Raw genomic sequence first — 22,356 nt, 5'->3', positions numbered from 1 at the left:
TTTCTAATAATTATTTATATTTTACATACCACACAACAGCAACACAGGTACTCACTCCTTTTCTGTCTGACTAGCCCTGGGCTAGCTGATCTGTAGAGCAAATGAGTAGGAACAATCAATTTCGTTTTCAGAATTCATACCAGGCTTCTCGGAGAAGGTTCACTCCAAAGTTTATAAATACTTCTCCATTATTGGAAGCTGCCACATCTTTAGATCTGAGACAGGTTCAAATTTCCCCCAAGCTTTCCTTAATGCCTGATTTTCAAAGCCAGTCATCTCTGGCCCCTGCCTATCTCCCTAACTTTATTCCCCTGTTCCCATAAACCCACCCACTCTTCTTTTAAGCATACCCAACTATGAACAGCTTCTCAACCGTGATAAGCTATTTCAGACTTCTGTGGCTTTGCACTGCTGTGTCCTCTATGTGGCAGGTTCCTCGCCTGACTGCGGATTGTCTCCTGGCCTCCGTGAAGACTCAGCTCAGGCTTGGCCTCCTACGGCAGGCTTCTCTTATCCTCCTGGGCTCAGGCGGGCATCTCCCGTGTGTGCTGCCCAACAGCCGTGTCTATGTGGTTGTCCTATACTGTCGTTTGTTTACTTACTGGTCTGTGTGAAACGTGAGCTCCCGAGGGCACTGATTCTTTCTTCTCTTCCTTTCCGCTACTTTCCAGTGGAAATACAGTGGGAGCCACAAATGTTCTCTTAAATTTTCTAGTAGACACATTAAAAAATAATTTTTTAATGTGTGAAATAATTTTTAATGAAATTTTACATAACCCAATATGTCTAAAACATTATTTCAATGTGTAACATAAAAACTATAAACAAACAAAAAAATTACATTCTTTTTTTATACTTTCTTCAAACTCCAGTGTGTATTTTAGAGATAAAGGACGTCTCAGTTTGGATTGGCCACAGTTTAAGGTTTAATAGCCGCATGTGGCAAGCGGCTACCGTGTTGGACAGCCTGGTTCTATTCCGCTGCTTCCAGCGCAGCTTCTTGAGCCGATAATTTGTGCAATCAACGTTGCACCAATGAGTCTGAGGCACACGCGACATTAAGTATTGCATCTTTAACGCCATATGGTTGAAGTTCCATGCAAGGCCCTCGTGACAGATAATTCTGAAGTGAAATCTTTCTCTAACTTCTGGATTCTTAGTAATTCCTCGGTACATGGATTGACTCTGTCGTGTCTCATCACATGGGAACAGCGTGACTGATAATCTCATGGTGTTTCAGCCTGCTCCTTCACAGTGTATGGTGTCTCTTAGGGAGAAAAGCTATTCCAAAACTAATCTCCCTCTCAGGGCCCACTCACACCCACAGGGCACCGAGACCGCACACGCCCACGGGGCACCGGGACCGCACACGCCCGCGGGGCACCGAGACCACACATACCCGCAGGGCACCGAGATGTGCTGGCTTCTTTGACTGCTCAATTACCCTGTTTTTTAAAAAAAAAAAAACAACTCTTCTGTCAGCTCAGCTGCTAGGTCATCACTCAGCTCACCTCCCACCCTTCTGCTCACTTGTTTGCTCTTTTTCTCAGCCCCTAAGGGGGCGCGGACCCAGGGCATGAGTACAGCCCACCTCCATATGCCTGAACACTCAAGAGTTATAAATCAAGGGAAAAAAACTGTGAAAAAAATGTTTATTCTTGCCCCACTGGCAAACGTACATTCAAAATGCCAAAATTCAAAAATATGTGTAAAGCTATGATTTTTATATTATGGAAAGCAGAAAAGACCCAAAACTGAATTTGGTTATTATTATTGTATGTGTGTGGATGTTCCGCTGATGGACCTGTGATATTTGGAAAAGTAATAAAATAAAAAATGTAGATATATTTGACAAATTATCATTTATGTATAATAAAGATAAGTTGCAATTCTTACAGATGTACTGTTATTATAATGAAGGTTTTCATAAAACTTGTACTCTGCTGACAGTAACGAACAAAAGCAGGGGTCAGCAAACGTGTTCTGTGAAAGCCGAACAGGGAATCCTTTCCGCACTGTGGGCCGTATGGTCTCCAGCTCCACACTCAGCTCTGCTGTAGCTGAGAGCAACCACGAGCAACACATGAGCGAGCCAGTATGGCTGTGTTCCCATAAAACTTTATTTATGAACACTAAACCTGTAATTTCATATAACTTTCCCGTGCCACAAGATACTATAATTCTCTTTTATTTAAGAATTTAAATATAAAATTTTTTGAATATAAGAAACATTCTTAGCTTGTAAAAAAACAGGCTATACAAAAACAGGTGGCAGGCCTAATTTGCTGACCCCTGTTGGAAATGATTGAAAAACAAAATACAATGATTTTAAAGTGTACAAGGCCTGAGTAATTGTAAAAAATCTTAAATAGAAAAGTACAAAAACTCTCTTATACGTTTTCAGAAAAGTTATTTTTATTCCAAGATATTCAAAATTGCCTATTAAAATCAAAAGGCAAAATATAGACTTCAATTAAAAATACAAAAATGTTAGATCGAAATTATATAAATATTTTGGAAATTCCCAACTGGCATTTCAGCCCCCATAATTTAGTTCCGCACTCATGCCCATGACCGGGACGGTCCATTTTCAGTTTTAATTTGGAATGGAAGGCCTTTACTTTCAGCCCCTTCTGTTCACCTCCCAGTTCTAATTAACAGTTTGTACACCTGAGGAATACGGCATGGCTTATTTTAAGACTAATTTTTTTTTCAGAGTGACCCACTTACTTGTATTCAGCCTGAGAAATTAGAGATAACAGCTTTTAATTACTGAAAAACAGGTTTAAAAATGCGTATGCATGCTGAACATTTCATATGTTCTTTGACCAATATGAGTACCTCAGTTTGGATCACCTGGTTTGGGTCATCTCGCTAGTCCAACACAATTCAGATGTGCATGACTGTGTGTGCACAAAATTGTATCATGGCATATGCCGTGAGGTGATGCCGAAGCGAAAAGAAAAATGAACATGGGTAGATAGTGATTTTATATATATATACATAAATTATTATATTATTACATTAGCTTTCAAAGCAGTCCCGCATATACTATTTCCTTTAACTTTTAAATCCTGTGACGTAGGGAATGTTTTCTCACCGGGCCCTTTTCTCCCCTTCACTCTGGCCTCAGCCATTGAGCCCTCTCTCCATGAAACTTTCCCAGTGTCTTCTCTGGAAAAGCTAGATGCTCCAACCTCGTTTTGACTAGTGTTCCTTGTAGTTATCTATCGTATTACACTTACCCAGCTGTAGGGCAAGTGCAGGCTCACACCTGAAGACTATGGCCTCCCCGCGGGCGAAGATGGCAATTGTATTCACCTCTGGAATTCCAGCATGATGCCCCACAAAGCACAGATGCTCAGTAATTATGTGATAAATCCTTTCACTCATTCAACAAACATTTGCCGAGAGCCCTTTGTGGTCCAGGTATAGTTGTAGGTGCTGCGGATGCAAGAAGGAACAAGGGACAAGATTCCCTGCCCTCCCGTAGAGCTTACATTGCAGTGAAGGAAGAATGGCAACCCGTTGTTTGATGGTTATAAGGTTCATGGAGAACCATGAAGCAGGAATGGGCAGACGGGGTATCAGCGCAGGGTCATCTCACTGAAAAACCTGACGTTTAAGTAAAGGCTTAAGAAGGGAAGCAGACCTCATGGATGTCTCCAGGAAAGGAGAGGAAGAAGGTGCTTGTTCTGTCACAGATCACCGTGGCTGGGGTGGAGTGAGCAAGAAACAGTGAGGGTGGGGTCAGAGAAGAAATGGGGAGTCAGATCCACAGCCCCAAAGGCTAGTGTTGTTTTGGTCTTTACTCTAATTGAAAGTCATTGGAGAGCTTCAAGAAGGGTAGCAACATATTTACTTTGGGTTTTACAGGAAAAGAACATACGTGTGGAGAAACCGATACATTGAGCAGATAGCATCTCATCTAAGGTCACAGAGTACTTTCAAACTACAGGACAAGAACTAAGGGTTCCTAGCCTACACCTGATTCTTTTTCCAACACTGTTCTCAGAGTGTGAATATGGTTGAAAAGAATGATTTTGCTTCCCCGTAAATTGCTCATTGATTATGTCTGGAGCCAGTTGACTACCCTCAAGAAAAATAAAAAGAAATCAATCAACCCTGATATTTTAACTAGATAACCCCAACAATCTACAAACACTGAAAATCTTAGAAGTACATGTTTGTCATTGTCCAGACAAAACATTTGGGTGCAAGGTTGAATTATTCATTTTTCATTTGGCTGTCCTTTGGTTATTGACGCGCCAAATTGGTCTCTTCAACTTTATTTATATTCATGACAAATATCACTTGGGGGCAGTTATCCACGGATTTGAAAGCTATATGGCATTCTTTCACTAAAAAAAGAAAAACAAAAAACAAAACCTACATATCTTTGTGCATAAGAAATACCAAGCATTTTTTTTCCCTTGACATTTGGTGACCAACCTGACGTTAAGGTTATATAGGCATAACTTTGCTCACATATCTCCCTGAAATCTCTATTCCTGGAATGAAAAAGGATATCCACTTGTTCAGCTGATCTACACAATGCAATGAGGCATTACCAGCAAATACTGCTAACTTGCCGGGATTGAAATAAAATTCCTCAACAGCACATTCATACTATTTAGCATTTCATTGGTAAAAGGGTGTCATGGATGATGGTTAAAGAAATCATTGGAATAAATAAAAGTGATGCCACACTAGGAATTTGAACAGAGAAAGAATTGTGAACAGTCAATAGCTTTCACTAAAGACAAAGGACTAAAAGAAAACTTTTAAAAAACTGTCATTGTATCATGAACTTTTTAAAACCAGAGAAAAGAGGCTCCATTTTTTGAGGTAAGAAAACAAAACTGCAGAGGGGAAAAGCCCTCTAGTAGGTCAGGGGCAAGGTCGTGACCTAGACCCAGGCTCCTCACTCCTATCCAGTGCTTCTCCAGAAGCTCCAGGCACTGGGCGGAAACGTCGGTAGGGTTTAATCAGCTGGAGAATAGCAGTAGTGCTAACTTACTTACATAATGTTCTGTTTACAGAGTGCAGTCAGTCATAATCTCATTTGTTGATGTATCAATTTGGTTGATCAATGCCAGCTAACCAAGGTATTATGGACAGAATTGTGTCCCCCAAAATGTGTGTCAACGTGGCTAGGTCATGATCCCCAGTATTGTGTGGTTGTCCTCCATTTTGTGATCTGATGTGATTTTCCATTGTGTTGTAAATCCTAACCTCTATGGCGTTAGTGAGGCAGGACTGAATCTGCAGGCTTTAGTTGTGTCTTGACTCAATCTCTTCTGAGATGTACAAGAGAGAACTGAGCAGAGAGGGGTGGGACTTCATACCACCAAAACAGAAGTGCTGGTGGCGGAACGCACCCTTTAGACCCAGGGGCCCTACACTGAGCAGCTCCTGGACCAGGGTAAGATTGGTGACGAGGACCTTCACCCAGAGTGGACAGAGAGAGAAAGCCTTCACCTGGAGCTGGAGCCCTGAATTCAGACTTCTAGCCTCCTAAGCTGTGAGGGAATAGACTTCTGTTTGTTAAAGCCATGCACTTGTGGCGTTTCTGTTACAGCGGCACTAGCCAACTAAGACACAAGGGGTTGTCAACCAGGCTTGTGAATTGCATGGGGTAGCAAAATTTCATAAAACAGGTTTTTTGTTTGTTTTGTTAGGGGCAAAGGCTATATGAGATAAGTATCAATATTTTATGTCACCAAGTAGTGAAATTTTAAAAGATACCAATTTCTAGTGTCATTGTTTTACTCTGTGGTTATCAACGGTTCAGTGACTTGTTCAAAGCTACCCAGTTAGTATGGGGTGCTTCACTAAGCTTTGCTATACTGACTCCTAGGCCAGTGCTAAGAATTAGAGTTTATTTCTTAAAAATATAAAAATGAAAACCACTGGGCTGGTGACTCTATCCAACCACAGGCAGATGTGTGAAGCAAATGAATAAATGAGGGAGGTGGGTGAAGAGTTGATGGGAGGTGAGCTAGGAGGTGGGCTTGAGTGGTTGGTGAGAAGGGTTTAGTCAAGGAATAGAGGAGAGGTCACCAAGGTAGCACAGGGCCACCTAGAAAGGGCTAGCTATTACATTAAGACAATGGCTGCGGTAGAGGTTACGTAAAGAGCTACAGAGGGTTTGGCAAGCTCGAGATGCACTTGAGGAGAGTCATGTTATAGGTGCGGTTAAGGCACAGGGAGGCTTGATAGGGAGGAGCTGCAAGGAGTGAAGACAGGAAAAAAGGGGGGAAGACGAAGTTAGTGAGTGGAAAGGCTCCTGTTAATATCAGCAGTTAGACGAGAATTAGAAAGCCAGAATAGAGATAGAGATCTCAGAAATGCAGTGAAGGCTATGACGTGCTGTCATACAAACACACAAGGCATTCAAAGCACCTCCCTAATTCTGGGTTACTAAGGTATTGATTTTCAATGCCATTAATTTGGCAATTAATCATATGCTGCCTTGTGACATTCCTTTTATTGTTGTTTGAACAGTTACAAGCTCTCACATTATTTAACTTTTTATTTGATTATGTCTTATCTCTTCAGGAGGTCCTGGGGTGAAGGCAGCATGGATGAAGCCAGCTGGTGAAGCAAAGTCTCACAATTCTATGTGAAAACAAACAAACAAGCAATCTCTGGTTTCTGTTTATCTGGAGTACCCAGGACACCTGTTAAGACTCAGCTCTATGCAGGTTATACAAGCAAAGTGTCTGGGCTGTAGGCCTGTATCTATCATTTGATGGGCAGTGAGGAGATAGTAAGATGAAATAAGATGTGTTAAAAGCTACAACTATAGGTCATAAGGTTTCATATGGGATTGGAATTTACGACAAAGAGGAGGGCTGACCATCAGAAAGCGTGTTCAGGGAAGACTACAGAACCTCCCCTGGAGGATTTGGGATGGTTTAGGCACGGGAGACAAGGGTTTTCAAAGGTCAGTCTGTCTGTACTAGCAGAGCTTGTCTGCACTAAGTTTTCACAGGTTCACAGTGAGATGAGGAAAATGAAGGCCATGAAATAAAGATATGGACTCACATATGGCACAATATAGATATGGTTGTTATTTAGAAGGACTACTCTGTACTCCAAGATTTTACCTTTTCTAGTTATTTTGGAGTTAAAACATCTTTAATGAAATCATGGTGATAGTAGAAATTGGTATTTTTAAAATGTCATCACTTTTTAAATAAAATATTAGCAACCTTATGATGTGAGCATTTTTCCCTATCAAAAAGTGTCTTCAGAAATTTTGCTGGCCCATGCAATCCACAGCCAGGCACCCCCTAGGTCAGCAGGCGCAGTGGGGGGTGTGGGTGTAGAGACAGTTTGGATCAGCTTTGTCCAGATAAGGTGTAACCTTCAGTCCAGCGGAGTCCAGAAAGTCAGTGATTGGCTAAGCCCAGAGAGGCGTGTTAGACACAAATAAACAGGTAATATTAACAGGTAATGTTTATTGAATGCTTACTCTATGCCTCTATGTGAAATGTACGTGGTTTTATTTAACTCTCCCATGCCCCAATGATACCACTATTAACTCAAATGAGGGAGCTAATGGGTGGGGAGGTTGAGTAATTTACTCAAGGGCACAAACTGGTAAGTGCTAACACCAGGATGTGAACCCAGATTTGCCTGAATTCAGGGCCAGGCCCTTACTCACTGTGCTATACTGACTTCCATTAATATTTAAGTGGTTGTTGAAAACCCTGAGTAGAGGGAAGCTTGCCAAGAGGACCAGTGTGGAAGGAAAAGAGCAGAAATAACTTGAGAAGAGTGAGTGAACAAGTTGATGAAAAGCTGGAAAGATGCTAAAGAAGGGGCCAGAACTCATAAATTAAAAACCAAGAGAGGGGAGCCCTTAGCCAAGGCTGAGGAGGATAGCAAGACGCGGTGATGATTCACTCTGTCTGGTGTGGAAGGTAGCTGAAGGACAGAAGCAGAGGAGCTGCTGCTCTGGGCCAAGCCGAGGTCAGTGGAAGCAAGGAGAAGGAACTATTGATGGAGTTTTGGGACCAGAAGCCATATGGAAGAAAGAGAGGGCTCCTGACACAACCAAACTGCACCACTGGATTCCAGCAGAAAACTCTTCATCAAAGCAATTACATAATTTGAAGCAGTGCATAGAAAAGAAATCAAAGCCACCAGAAAAGCTGTGCTCCGACTTAGGGCTATCACGGAGTATGTCATTTACTAATTCAATGATTTTTTTAGGAGCTTTTATGCCAGGTACGATTCTGGACACCAGGGTACAGGGTGAGCAAGGAGACAAACTCCCTGCCCCCGTGGAGTTTATATTCTAATGTCAGGGAGGGACAATGAACAATAAATATATAGGGATAATGATAAATAGAGGCGATAATGATCAAGACAAAAGGACAGAGTAATAGGGTGGGTGGTGATTTTAGTCACTTAGTGGTGATACGCATATTATGTTCCTGACACTCGACTCCCACACTCAAGGAGAGATTTAGCACAATTTCACATATCACCCTATAACAGAGCCGTGTCGGGTAACAACCTGTGACATACAGTTCCTGTTACAGAATATTCTAAAAGTAGAATATCTGTCTGCAAAGCAGTATCAATAGAGACAGGCCAATATGATTATACTTTACATCAGAAGACAGCCCTGTCAAGCCTGCCATCTCTCAGGTGCCCACACCAATCCTTGTCTCTTCAGGGCGTGGGGATGGTAATGAATTCAGCAGAGTACAGGCATCACTCCAGGACGTCAATGTCAGGCTCAATTCTTAGCAGGAGACTAAATACCAGATTCAGGAGCTGGTGTGTGGAGGACGCCTGCCCTCTAAACCTATTAGAGGCTTCTTTTTGCACTGAAACACTTAAAAGCATTATCAGCAAACTAGGACCATCAGAGGGAATGAATGGCACCCTCTCCCTGCCACTCCTGTGTACACACGTGGATTAGCTACTAAAGCACCTGACAGATGTGAATTTTATAAGGACTACCTCAAATCTATCCCACCCTGAAGGGAAAAGGCCATGCACACCCCTGCATGATGCAAGGATTAGTCAAGTCCAGGTTTCATGATGCGTTCTGAACCCATGAGTCATTTCTCTTCCCAAGTCTTTGTGCTAGCTGAGTCCCCATTTCTGCCGCCCAGACTTTCAGAGGTGACATTCAATTTCTTTCAATTCCAAACCACAAAACAGCTCTAAAGCAGAGTGCTGAGGTAATATTGCCTTGGGGAAAGCTGCAGGGAAAATGATACAAACATTTTTGGCTATAGATTCATTCCACAGACGTGAATGGAGCACCTACTGTGTGCTAGAAATGTTTACAGACATAAACTTCTCCCCTGTGGCACAAAGACTCCTTCCTCTGTGAGTCCTGACCTTACTGCCATTGATCACTTATATGCTGTTTTAATTCCTATACCAGTTGTTCTAGGAAATCCGTATCTCCCAGGCCACAGAGTCCTTTGTAATACACCAGGAAGTGTTTTTATTGAGTGTCTACTATGCGCTCGACTTCTAAAAGTAACGTTGTCATAGATTACATGTTCTATTGGCCACTTGGAAGTCTACATCGAACTCCTAGTCCCTGTTTCCTAGCTTTACTAATCTGCAGTCCTTCTCTTGAGATCAACGGAAAGTGGTCAGCAATGACAGTAAGATCTGCTCTCAACAGAATTTGAAAAGTTCCCAAATTCTGTATTAAACTATTATTAGAACCAGAAATATGCGAAATAGGCATGTGTCATCGTGAGAAAACAGACAAGGCTGCCTACTGTGGAGCTGCTTGTCCAAAGACATGCAGCTTCCATTACACAGAAGTTGAAGAGTTTCAATCAGTTTTCCTGTGCGGATTCAGGTGTATTCTGATTTCCTTTTTTATTCTTCTTCAGCCACCTAGAAAAAATTGGCCTCATTTGTGGTATTTCTGTTATAGCAGCACTAAATAACTAAGAGAATTGTCAAGATCTCTCCAACCGAGGCACGTGTTCAGTGTCAGGAATGGCAGGCTTCTGGTCAGAAGTGGAAATCTGGGCTTTACAAGAGAGGAGCCCTGGTGGTGCAGTGGTTAAGAGCTTGGCTGCTAAACGAAAGGTCGGTGGTTCAAACCCACCAGACGCTTCATGGGAGAAAGTTCCCTAAAGATTTCCAACCTTGGAAACCCTATGGGGAAGTTCTACCCTGTTGTACAGGGCCGATAAGAGTCAGAATTGACCCAGTAGCAATGGGTTTGTTTTTTTGTTTACCCTACGAGGAGGTGCTGCTCCTGGGTCTGCTAAGTTTCCCTCGGGGCAGCTGAGGGGGAGTGGAGATGGAGTAGTTACTTGAGTGGTGAATACACGAACACTTTCCACTTGATTCCTAATTCAACCCACTTGAAACGGGGCTGGTTTTGGGTTCCCAGGAAAAAAAGCCATTCTTGGTAAAAAGGTACCTCACTAATCATGTATGGAATTATGAACGGTCTGCCATATTAGGCAAACTTAAGCAATACAAACACTTGAAAATTGTAAAGTGCAATGAAAATAAGCACCGCCACCATGCTATACAAGAGTTCTTCTGTAAATCTCACTGGCTGCCTTCTCCCCCACAGCAAAGACGAGAAAATTCTTCACTATCATCCTCAATAAAATGTGAAATTTGGAGATGCATTTACAGAATGAACAAAACTGTCCGCCCCATCTTCCTTACTCCTCACATATGTGAAAAATAAAAAATTATCTTTATTATTAACTAATCCTCATATCTGTATTTAGTGCCTGACAAGTATTTCATTGTGAAATAGAAGAAATGTCATTATATGGTCAAAAATCAGCAGTATAGAAAAATCTCTCTTTCCCTTCCTTCTCCTCTCTTCTTTTTCCTCTCCTTTGAATGGAAGAGTTGATGGTACTGATGGAGGAGAAGACACCGTGGAAGCAAAGAAGGAAGGGAGGAAGGAATGGAGGGAGCGAAGGAGGGAGAGAGGTAGAGAAGAAAAAGAAGGAAGGGCTACCCCACAGAAAAACCCAGGCCAAACTCTGGGAGGAGTTTAATATCTGAGAGAATGGAACATCTGCCTTGTTTCATGTCTCCAGCTAGTTTAACTAAGATACTCAAGACAGGAAGATGACCTGTGCCTGCTCTGTGTGTACTACCATTCAGATGTTACATCGAAAATAAGCCAAAGAAAACGTGGTCCCTGGATTGAGAGAAAAGCAAATAAAAAAATCTAGATAATACAACTAATTATTTATTTATATTGTACTTTAGATGAAGGCCTACAGAACTAGCTTCTCATTAAACAGCTAGTCGACATATTGTTTTATGACATTGGTTAACAACCCCACGACACGTCAACATGCTCCTTTCTCGACCTTGGGTTTCCTATTACCAGCTTTCCTGTCTCCTCCTGCCTTCTAGGTCTTGTCCCTGGGCTGATGTGCCCCTTTAGTCTCGTTTTGTTTTATGGGCCTGTCTAATCTTTGGTGGAACAGTGAACCTTAGGAATGACTTCATTGCTGAGCTAAAAGGGTGTCCAGGGGCCATGCTCTTGGGGTTTCTCCAGTCTCTGTCAGGGTAGTAAGTCTGGTCTTTTTCTGTGAGTTAGAATTTTGTTCTACATTTTTTTCCATCTCTGTCCGGGACCCTCTATTGTGATCCGTGTGAAAGCAGTCAGTGGTGGTAGCTGGGCACCTTCTGGATGTATTGGACTCGGACTGGTGGAGGCCATGGTAGTTGTGGTCTATCACGTAACTAATTTTAGATGACAAAGTAGAAACTATAAGGAAACCTGTCTTACAAAAGAATTCTAATTAAAACATTAATCTATAAATCATGTGTTTGTAGCTGAAAACAGTTTGCCTCATAAACAATCCTCTCAATGCTGGTTGGGTTACCAGATCTGCTTACAAAGGCCTGATATAGTAAAACCTATGAAACCCAGAACCTGCGTAAGGTGGAAACCTGTCAGACAAGGAAAGCTATTTTCCACTAAAATGAGCAATAGAAAAGAGGTAAGCCTGTACTCTGTCAAAGGCAGAAAATTTGCAAGACCCAGAAAAACAAGGCAGTCCTGTCGGGTTCTGGATCTCACAGGTTTCACTGTGAACATGTAACTCAGTGGAAAGTCTATAAAATAGCTATACAATAAGGGGACCACAGCTGCAGAGTCACCTGTCATCTTTTTGTTTTTTTCCTTTTCAACCCTACAATACGTATTCAGTTATATCAAAACTCTCATTAAACAGATACCGAATCTGCATGACCTGCTACAACCAGCCAGGCCATGAGATTGCTGTGGACCTCAACCATTGCCTGCTGGTCCTAAATATCCCTGTAATCCAGGTAGAGGCTGCCATGGAGGGGATGCATGTCAGGCTGTGGAAAAGCACAGGGACAGAGAAGATTAGGGGTTACAAGGATGGAAGTGGCACCAATAGACAGGCATCTAAAGGCTAATAGGTTGGGAAGCAGAGAATGTAGGGTACCTGCATTCATGTAGCAAAGACGCAGGTGGTACAGAGAGGTAAACTCTTAATGGAATTCCTTAAGTGCAGCATCAGGCAAATGGTTTGCTTGCCCTCCAGCAACTATCCATCCATCCAACCAACCGTCTATACATCGACAGATATTTATTGAACACCTATCTTTGTGTCGCACTAGACATTGAGATTTGCCACATGTCTTCAATTGCTCCACACTTCTTTTCACTGCTTTTCTGGCTTCTTGCTGGTAAAGTTCTCTTTCTTGATTCAGTTCTTTCAAGTATCCCTTTCTCCTCATGATCAAAATGTATGGATCTGATGTGTACATGGTTCCTCTTTCATTATATTTGCATTTTAACAGTCAATACTTCTAATAGTCAGGTTTGGAGCATTTTTAGCCATGTTGTGTTTAATAATTGAAGTTGAAGCTATTCTAGTAAAAGCCTTTTTCTGCCAACTTCTATAGCTTTCCTGGTAAAGTTTGAAAAGGCAAAGTGACCCACATTGGCTCAGGTTAGGGAGAAAAGGTCTCTTTGAGGGACTGAGTTGTCAAGGAAGGGATGGCTCAGGACGGGCAGTGAGCATGCAGAAAGCGGACTGAAGGAAGAGACAGCACGGCCAAAGGCCAGCTACTGGTCTACGTTTCACTTCCCTTTGCAACACAATTCCTTGAAGACACCCTATCTTCAATTCCTCTCTTTCCATTGTCTTTTAAATACACTCCAACTGAGATTTTGTTCTATCACTTCACAAAACTGCTCTTGTCAAAGTCATCAAAGACCTCTTCACTATTAAACCTAGCGGTTTATTTTTGGTTCTCATCTGTTTATTCTCAGTTCTCATCTTTTATTCTCAGTTCTCGTACTTATGCTCAGCATCTGACAGAGTTGATCACTCCCTCCTCCTTGGAACTTTCTTCGCTGGTTTCCAGGGGAAAAAATCCTCTTGGTTTTTTTTCCCTACCTCTACTGTCATTTCTTCTAAGCCTCAGTAGGAGCTTAAACAGCTCCCCTCCCCTCCAAAAAATGTTAATATTGGAGTGTTCCAGGGCTAGTCCTTGGACTTCTTTTTTCTTAGTTTACGGTCACATCCTAGGCCAACTGACCCAGTCAGGGGATTATAAATACCATCTATACACCAAAAACTCTCAAATTTATATCTCTAGCTCAGACTTCTCTCCCAAACTCAAGATATAATCAAAATCTTCACAGGTATCTAATATCCATCTTACATTCGATATGTCCTGACCTTCTCTCCCCAAATCTGTTATACTCATGTCCTTCCCCATCTCATTTGATGGGAACTTCATCCAGCTCTGCAGGCCAAAATCAAATGAAGTTGTTCTTGAATGCCCTTTTGATCACAACCCACACCTAAACTGTTAGAGAATCGTGTTGGCTGTATCTTAAACATATACCCAGAACGTGAAACTTCTCACCTCCACTGTTAATACCGGGGTCTAGGCCACCATCAGCTCTCTCCTGAATTACTGAATTACTTCCCCATCGCCCCCTGCAACAGAATGCCGGAGTGATCATTCTAAAACATACATCAGATTGTGCAATGCCTCTTCTCAAAACCCTGCAATGGTTCCCATCTCCCTCAGGGTAACAACCAGTCTCTTCACAGTGGCCTACGTCATCCCCCATGTTCTCATTCCTCACCCCCAATCACCTTTCGGACTCATCTATCGCCTTACTCTCCCTGCTCCAGCCAGCTGCCCTCCTCTCTCTCCTTTAAGCGCTCCAGGCATGCTCTCACCTCAGGGCCTTCAAAATGGCTGTTTCCTCTTTCCCCAAATATATCTTCATGACTAATTTCCTCACCTCCTTGAAGTCTTTCTCAAAAGTCACCTTCTCACCAAAACCTGCCCTGACAACTGTTTAAAATGGCAACACCACCCCCTCTACCATCCCCAAGGGCCCTTATTTCACTTTACTTCTTCTTTTTTCCATTATTGCTTTTCACTTCCTAGCATACCACATAATTTGCTCATTTATTATGTTTGTGGTTGATCTATACTAGCTAGACTACAAATTCATAGGAACAGGGATTTTGGTCTGTTTTATTTACTGTTCTATTCCGAGTGTCAAAAATAGTTCTTGGCACATAGTACTTGCTTAAATGTGGAACAAATAAAGGTGAAAATAAGCCCAACGTTGTCGGAGGAGATTTGAGAATCCCTAGCAGATCCCTGGCACTAGGGAGCAGCTGATGGAGAACTTCTTGCTTCTTGACAGCAGAGTCCAGGGCCTCTCACATGTGACTCTCCAGCACTGTGCATCACATCCTGATTCAAAAATAAGTAGTCAGTAACTATTGGTGGAATAAAGCTTGGCTCCATTGGTGATAGGAAGCTACTGATGCCCTTCAGGAGAAGTAAGACTCATTGTAAGAACCACTTATGAGGATGGACTCCCTGTCATGGATTGAATTGTGTCCCCAAAAATATGTGTATCAACTCAGTTGGACCATGATTCCCAGTATTGTGTGACTGTCCACCATTTTGTCATCTGATGTGATTTTCCTATGTGTTGTAAATCCTGTCTCTATAATGTTGATGAGATGGGATTAGTTGCAGTTATGTTAATGAGGCAGGACTCAGTCTACAAGATTAGATTGTGTTTTGAACCAATCTCTTCTGAGAGAAGCGAGCAGAGAGACAGGGGGACCTCGTACCACCAAGAAAGCAGCACCAGGAGCAGAGTGTGTCCTTTGGACCCAGGATCCCTGGGCAGAGAAACTCCTAGTCCAGGGGAACAGATGACAAGAACCTTGCTCTTACAATGAGTCTTACTTCTCCTGAAGGGCACCAGTAGCTTCCACTCACCAATGGAGCCAAGCTTTATTCCACCAATAGTTACTGACTACTTATTTTTGAATCAGGATGTGATGCACAGAGCTGACAAGGAGAGAAAGCCTTCCTTTGGAGCTGACACCCTGAATTTGGACTTCTAGCCTACTAGACTGTGACAGAATAAACTTGTTTGATAAGGCCATCCACTTGTGGTATTTCTGTTATAGCAGCACTGGTTAACTAAGACACTCCCATCCACCTCATGTATCAAAGACAGAAGAAAAAGCACATTGTTCATTAAAACTAATCCTATCTCCAGTTGAATGTGAGTTCAGCTTTCTTCTGATGGCCTGTTCTAGGTGCACTTCCATAATAACTTGTCATAGCTTAAAATCTGAAACACAAAGGGCCACATAATATGTGACATTCTGGAAAAGGCGGTGCTGTAACAGCAGAGAACAGATTAGTAATTGCCAGGGGTTAGGAAGAGGAGTGTGGTCTGACTACAAAGGGTAGTCCTCCGGGTGTTGGGACTGGTTTATCTCTGTTTGCGGTGATGGTTACAAGAATCTATGTGTGTGCTAAAACTCATAGAATCATACAGAAGAAATACTGAACACTACTGTAAGAAAAAAAAATTTTAATGACATTCTCCATTTACAAGATACTGCTGATGCTCTGCTAAAATCTAAGCTGGAAGGCTACATGCTCATAAATTGAAAGAAACTGGAAGCTTAATGGTCCCTGGGCTCCTTACGATGTTTGCATTGAGCAACTTCAGGCATCCAGGGGGGGCTCCACCGGGTCTGGACATTTACATTTGCCGAGTCATGCACTATTTGGCAGTGAAAAGTTCTGGCTATGTGTTTGCTCCAAGGTGTCATTTATTAAGCCCAGCCTGGCCTGTCACCTCCGCATTCCTGCTGTCAGCTAACAAACAAGGGAGGCGCACCAAGCACGCCTGTGAGCCTCTGTCTCCACAGCAGCTCTGCTGTTCACAATAGCTGCATGGCTAGATCTGTTTTCCCTTCATCAGACTTAGCTCTTCACAAATCTAAAGCTTCTTGTTCTTTTACAGGAGTCCTCTGATTATCAGCTTAAGGAGCGAGCTTCTTTCTCCTGTGACCACCCCTAACCCACTCCCACCTTGCGTTTTTGTTCTACTCTAATTCCCAGTTCATATAAAGTACTATCTAAGATAAACTCATCTTAGAATTTAAAGTCATAATATTAATTACTTTGATAATATCTTATGTTTAAAATGCACCTTATAATTTATCAAACACTTTTACCTGTGTGGTATCTTTTAATTCTCACAATGATTAATCAAGTTGATAGGCAGGTAGGATCACTTTCATTTTAAAAATAAAGACACAGAGATTCAAACTGATTATGTTTCTCAAGGTCACGTGCCCAATCAGAGGCAGGGCAAAGACTAGACTCCAGTAAAATGTAAGCAAACGGTAATCCTCATTTCCCTTACGAAAAATGAATACTCATACCATTTTATGTGACTTTGGAGCCTATCAGCATATGATCATGTCCTTCTTCACCTTGTCCTTTAAAAGACTGATGAGTACTAAGTTATACAGACATTTGACTCAAATATCATATGAAATTCCAAGTGCATTTCAATTCATAACACCATGTTCGCATTTCTCTTTCCACTACCAGACAACCCTCTCCTGAGAACAGCCTTCGCATGTCCTAGTCAGCTGTATCTCACCTATTCTCTAGGCTTCCTTGTGAGTTTTTCTCAGATGGCATCATCCGAGCCTACATAACACACCAAGAATACTTTAGCCCAGTGTAACCTGTTTTAGGCACATGTCTTGGACACTATGAAGCCTTCACTTGGGAAGCTGAAAAGCTAACAAAGCTTCCATTGGAACAGTTCCATCAATAACAGACTGGTTCTTTTTTGAGAAGTGCAGTTTAACAAATCTTCCTGGAGATTCAGGTACCATGTTGGGGTCTTGGGTCTCCCACTGGCTGCTACGAGTCCCTGCTGTGCAGAGATGGCAATTACTGCCAGAGGCATTGTCTTCCACTAGGTCATACCATTGCACTTCACGCTCATGTTCCACACTCAAGCCACACATACCTCCTTGCCATCACTAGGTTGTACCATTGCACTTCATATTCATGCTCCACACTCAAGCCATGTGTACCTCCTTGCCATCACTAGGTCGTTCCACTGCGCTGCACCCTACACTCAGGCTCCACACTCAAGACATGTGTACCTCCTTGCCATTTCCCAATCACACTGCACAATTAGTCTTCGCTTAGGCTCTTCTCTCTGCCTGGATCGTCTTTCTTCCCCCTTGTTCTGGGGACTTGCCAGACACCCTTATCCAGCTTTACAGGGGACCACGGCCTGGGAACTACTACCCTGGCTTCTGGAGATAATAAAAGACAGTGTAAGAGCCAGGCAATTACCAACAGAAATTGCTATCCTGGCCTTAAAACTACCCCTCTTTCCTCGCCCCTCTTAATACTCTCTTTTCAGGCTCTGAGCTTCTTCCAGGATAGTGATTGCTGGCTCCTGGGCTATAGGGTCACTACCAGTCAGAATCGACTCGACAGCAATGGGTTTGACTGGTTTTGCACTAAATCAAGCCCCTTCACAATCTGTCTTTTGACTGCTGTTTATGTGTCTGCATTCCCACATGCCAAGCCTCACCCTTCAAAGTTTTGTTCAAACACCACCACCCTCATAGTCCCACCTGCAGAAACTTTCTCCTCTGCGCACCCCAGGGGGGCAGAACCAGTTTTCCTTTCACCTGAGCTCCGTGACCACTGAGTCATCTCCCACAGCAGTCCTCAGATTATCCCCAGCCGTTTACACCTCGTAGCCTCTGCCGGCTGTGTACAGACACCATGTTCTCATTAGAGATCCAGGTCGTTGCTGGTGCTCAGTGAATGCCCAATAAATGTTCCCTGCTTGAGCAAATGAGTAAGTGCGATTTCACCCTTTCTTAAGACCATTTTATACACATTAATGTAGTGAAGAAAACAACTCCAATGAAGAAAAAATGCTGATTCGGAAACAAAATGAATAGTTAGATATGTGGGTCATCCTAGCTACACAGTAATTCCTCCCCTGGAACAGTCTACTCCAAAGGGCCACGGTTCTTATCCACTTATTGATAAATGAATAATTAGATATGTGGGTCACCCTAGCTACACAGTAATTCCTCCCCTGGAACAGTCTACTCCAAAGGGCCGTAGTTCTTAACCACTTATTGATAAAACTCACCGAGTCTGTCTTGATTTGTTGTACAGTTTGTGTGTTTGTGTGTCTGTGCTGGTTTTGTGCCAAGTCTATTATGTGAATAATACACATCCCCCTATAATTTGAATTACTATCAACAACCTTGAAATATACGAGAAACAAGAGCTTTATCCTTTGCCTTTTCTGTGTCTTTATGGGTAGACGTGCGATAATATCCCAGTAGGTTCTATGGGGTCTCTCTCCTGAGCTTAGATTTTCATAGCTTTATTTTAATAACAAAAACCACCATTGCTAGACACTGAAACATTCTGAATACACGTGATATTCAATTATAGGAAAACTAGCTTTCCATCCTGAAACAGGTCTCTCTCCTTTAAAGGCTCATTCTACAAATTTGTTAAGGTGTTTTATCTTAAATTTGATCTAACCCAACGCAAATAAGGGGGAACGCAGTGAAATTATGGGAAAGGAACACATAAAACCAGGCTGGTTGTTTGGATTTATTTTCCTTTAGATATCAATTTGGTTTAAAAGAATTGAATTCATTTGCCATGTTCTCTTTGGGAAGCATTGTGAGACGGATAATTCAGACGCGCTCTCTCCTTGCATGGCCTCTGTGAGATACAAGGGGGCCCACGTGCATGGTTCGCTAAAATGAAGGCTCTGTTCTATCTGTCTGCCTCCGTGTGAACTGCTCCTTCAGACAGAAAGTTAAAAATCATAATGAGTCAAAATTCTCCCAGGGCCTACACTACTCCTAGGGAGCAAATTAGGCATCTTTGGATGTTTAACTCTTTCAGACCCTACGAGACATTAAAAACAGTTGCTAATGGTTCAAGAAACTTGATTCCGCTGTCAAAGCTGTCTAATTAGCTAATGAGGAGTGGCTAAACTAAGGACCTCCTCATGCCTAATCCAGGCTCTAGTAACAAAATCAAAATTATTGTCAGGTTTCTCCTGCTACGGCTCTCAAGTACAGGAAGCAGCTGGGACCTGCTTAATAGCAGACAACCACCTTCCAAAGCAAACAAAAACCCCACCAAAGCCTGGATGTTGACCTAATACTCCGAGACAATAAACTATGGTTCTGTCACAGAGAAGGCAGAATGGCATGACCAGAAAGAATACGTGTCATCCCGCATATGCTGACTTTTCTCATTGCCTGAAGAACACATTCAAGGTTCAGCACTGGGTTAAAGAGTAAAGCACTTCAGTCTTCAGAGGAAGTTTTCTGGTAAACAGTACTGGTCTTCCTTAGGGAATTCCAGGTTAAACTATTCCCCTCAGTTTCTAAAATTAAGCAGTCAAAAAATGACTTCACGAAATAATAGTAGTAAGTATTGCCAGTCATTAGGGTTTGTAATCCCCTAAAGACATTTCAATTTAAATTGTCTAGGTCAAATTTACCCTCATTAAGAAAAAATAAGGTGGGAAATGGCTGAGGCTTGGTAAGCAGAGGGTGGGGTGTGGATGGGGAGCTGGACGGTTGTAGAGAGGAGGGACTAGGAGGAAACACGAGTACTAAGAGTAGGGACTGGAGTGATTCCTTCTCTAAGACCTTCCACACAATTCTGAATCCAGGAAAATGCTGGGTACCAGAAATGCAAGACAGCTGATCAAGCTTCTACTTCATGCATCTGAGGAAATTGATTTTCAGATTTCTGAGCATAGTTATCTGATCTTATATAATGTCACCTTCTGTGTACTGATGACTAAGATAAATGTCCTGGGCTCTGCTGTTTTGATCTAGTCATTTCCTTGTTTTTGCTCTGACACAGTAATAGCGTTGGGGGAGAGGGGCTCAATGCAAGAGAGAGGCTGGCTGTGTTGGGGTGGTGTCATTGATTTATGCCCTCTGACAGGCTTCCAGGGAGTAACTTATTAGCTCCCTTTTCATCCTTTTCGAGGGCTTGCTCAGTTTCTTTAAACTCTTCTCCAGTGAACTCGGGGCATGTATGCGTGTGTGTACGCATGCCTGTGTGCGTGTGTGTGCAAAAGCACCTTGTCTGTCCTGCACAGCCAGGCCTGCCGTAACGTCTACAAAATGGGACAACTCTAGGCTCAAAATCTCCCTTTGTCTGTGAAGTGGTCACAACCGTGGTGGGGCTTCTAGAAGCCTTGGCAAATTCTTTGTCGACACACGTAACCAAAAACTCAGTCCATCTTTGGGAGGCTATGGACTCGGCCTTGCCGAATCTGTTTACGTTGAGCATCTTAACAGGACAGGAAAGACAAGGCGTACTTCCAGTGGAATCCATCTCTTTCTGTGGTTCCTTTTCTTCAATACTGCCGTGATGAATCCAAGTAGGGTCCTATTTGCATTTTCCTACTTAACACGCTTCCAGAACTACATGTGGAATAAATGCTTAAAGTTTGTTTCTTAAAAGCAGCTTTTGTATTTACCTGGAATAAACTATAAAAACAAAAAAAGAAAAAACTAACCCTACTAGTTCTCTTTGTATACTTTGCCAAGATATTCCCCACCTGTAAGGTTTGGAAGTACAAGAGTTAGCCTGGCATTATAAGTCCTTCTTCAATTTAATTTCACATCACTATTAAGCCATTGCAGCCCTGGTGGCACAAGTGCTTAAGAGTTCAGGCCGCTAAACAAAAGGTCAGCAGTTCGAATCCACCAGCTGCTCCTTGGAAGCCCTATGGGACAGTTCTGCTCTGTCACTATGAGTTGGAATCGACTCGACAGCAACAGGTGTTTTCGTTTTTATTAAGCCATCATCGCCCATGCTTTTTCCTCAGGAGAATAATGACTTTAAATTTCCCAAAGTTTCAATAATAAGAATGTTATACACGTCTTGTTTATAAAATTTAGAGCAAGAAATTAAGCTTTTTTTTTCTTTCCTGAAATAACCATTGAGAAACTCCAGATGCATCTTTCTGAAAGAGAATACACACTGACTGTCTTCATAAAATTCAGGGAAAAAAATCCTATGAATTAATGTAGTGATAAATATCCCTCTAGATATACAGGGACATGATGTTACCAATTAAGATGCAGCAAGATTCTCAAGCACAAACTCGTTCCTTTATGTCGAGAGCCAGAATTAGAATAACTTGTATTAAAGACTAACTGTGGCACCAACCCATTTCCACCGCGTATTCTCAGTCAAAGCTGACTAAACTTTTTTTTTTTAGAAAGTAATAAAATTTTGGAGTGAATCTAGAGGAAATAACAGATTTGTTTTTAGTGTTGTAAGTCAGCGAGTAACAGAATTTTTCATTCAGTTTTGCTGTTGTTGTTTAGAACTTCAAAGGAAATGAAAATACAAATAACATTTTTAATTAACTGTAGCGTTAACCATTCGTTTTCATAAAATGAAATTTGCATTTCACTCAGAAATGAAACAATTTGTAACTTTTAGATTCACTGTTAAACTAATAAAAGTCATCCTAAATTAAATCAATGAAGTAAACAGCAGATATTTACTGAATATCTGCTTGGCACATGGCGGAGTAAAAGGTAGTGTTTAATGGAACTGATGTTGCATTTTTTCTGGGCCAAGACTTAATTCAGATCCCCAGGGTCGCTATGATTTGGAATTGACTCGACGGCAACAAGTTTGGTTTTTTTTTGTTATTGCTGTCTTCATTTATCAGATAGAAGATAAGTACGTTTGGGGGTTGAAGAATCTATTCTTATTACTACAAGAGCTATTTTGATGAAGGATTTTTTTTTAAATACATGTACGTAAGCTCTCTTATATTTAATCACTTTTCCCTGCTCAAATGCATGGGGAAAACTGGCTAACTCTGAAGCTGAGCTCTCAAAACTAGACTAGAATTAATTGGCTTAGAATACCCAACCCACATTTTTTTCTGAAATATTTTATTATGTTTTTGGTGAAAGTTTACAC

This window comes from Loxodonta africana, chromosome 23 (genome assembly GCF_030014295.1).
Source record: "Loxodonta africana isolate mLoxAfr1 chromosome 23, mLoxAfr1.hap2, whole genome shotgun sequence".
Lineage (NCBI taxonomy): Eukaryota > Metazoa > Chordata > Mammalia > Proboscidea > Elephantidae > Loxodonta > Loxodonta africana.
This window is presented reverse-complemented; position numbering follows the sequence as displayed.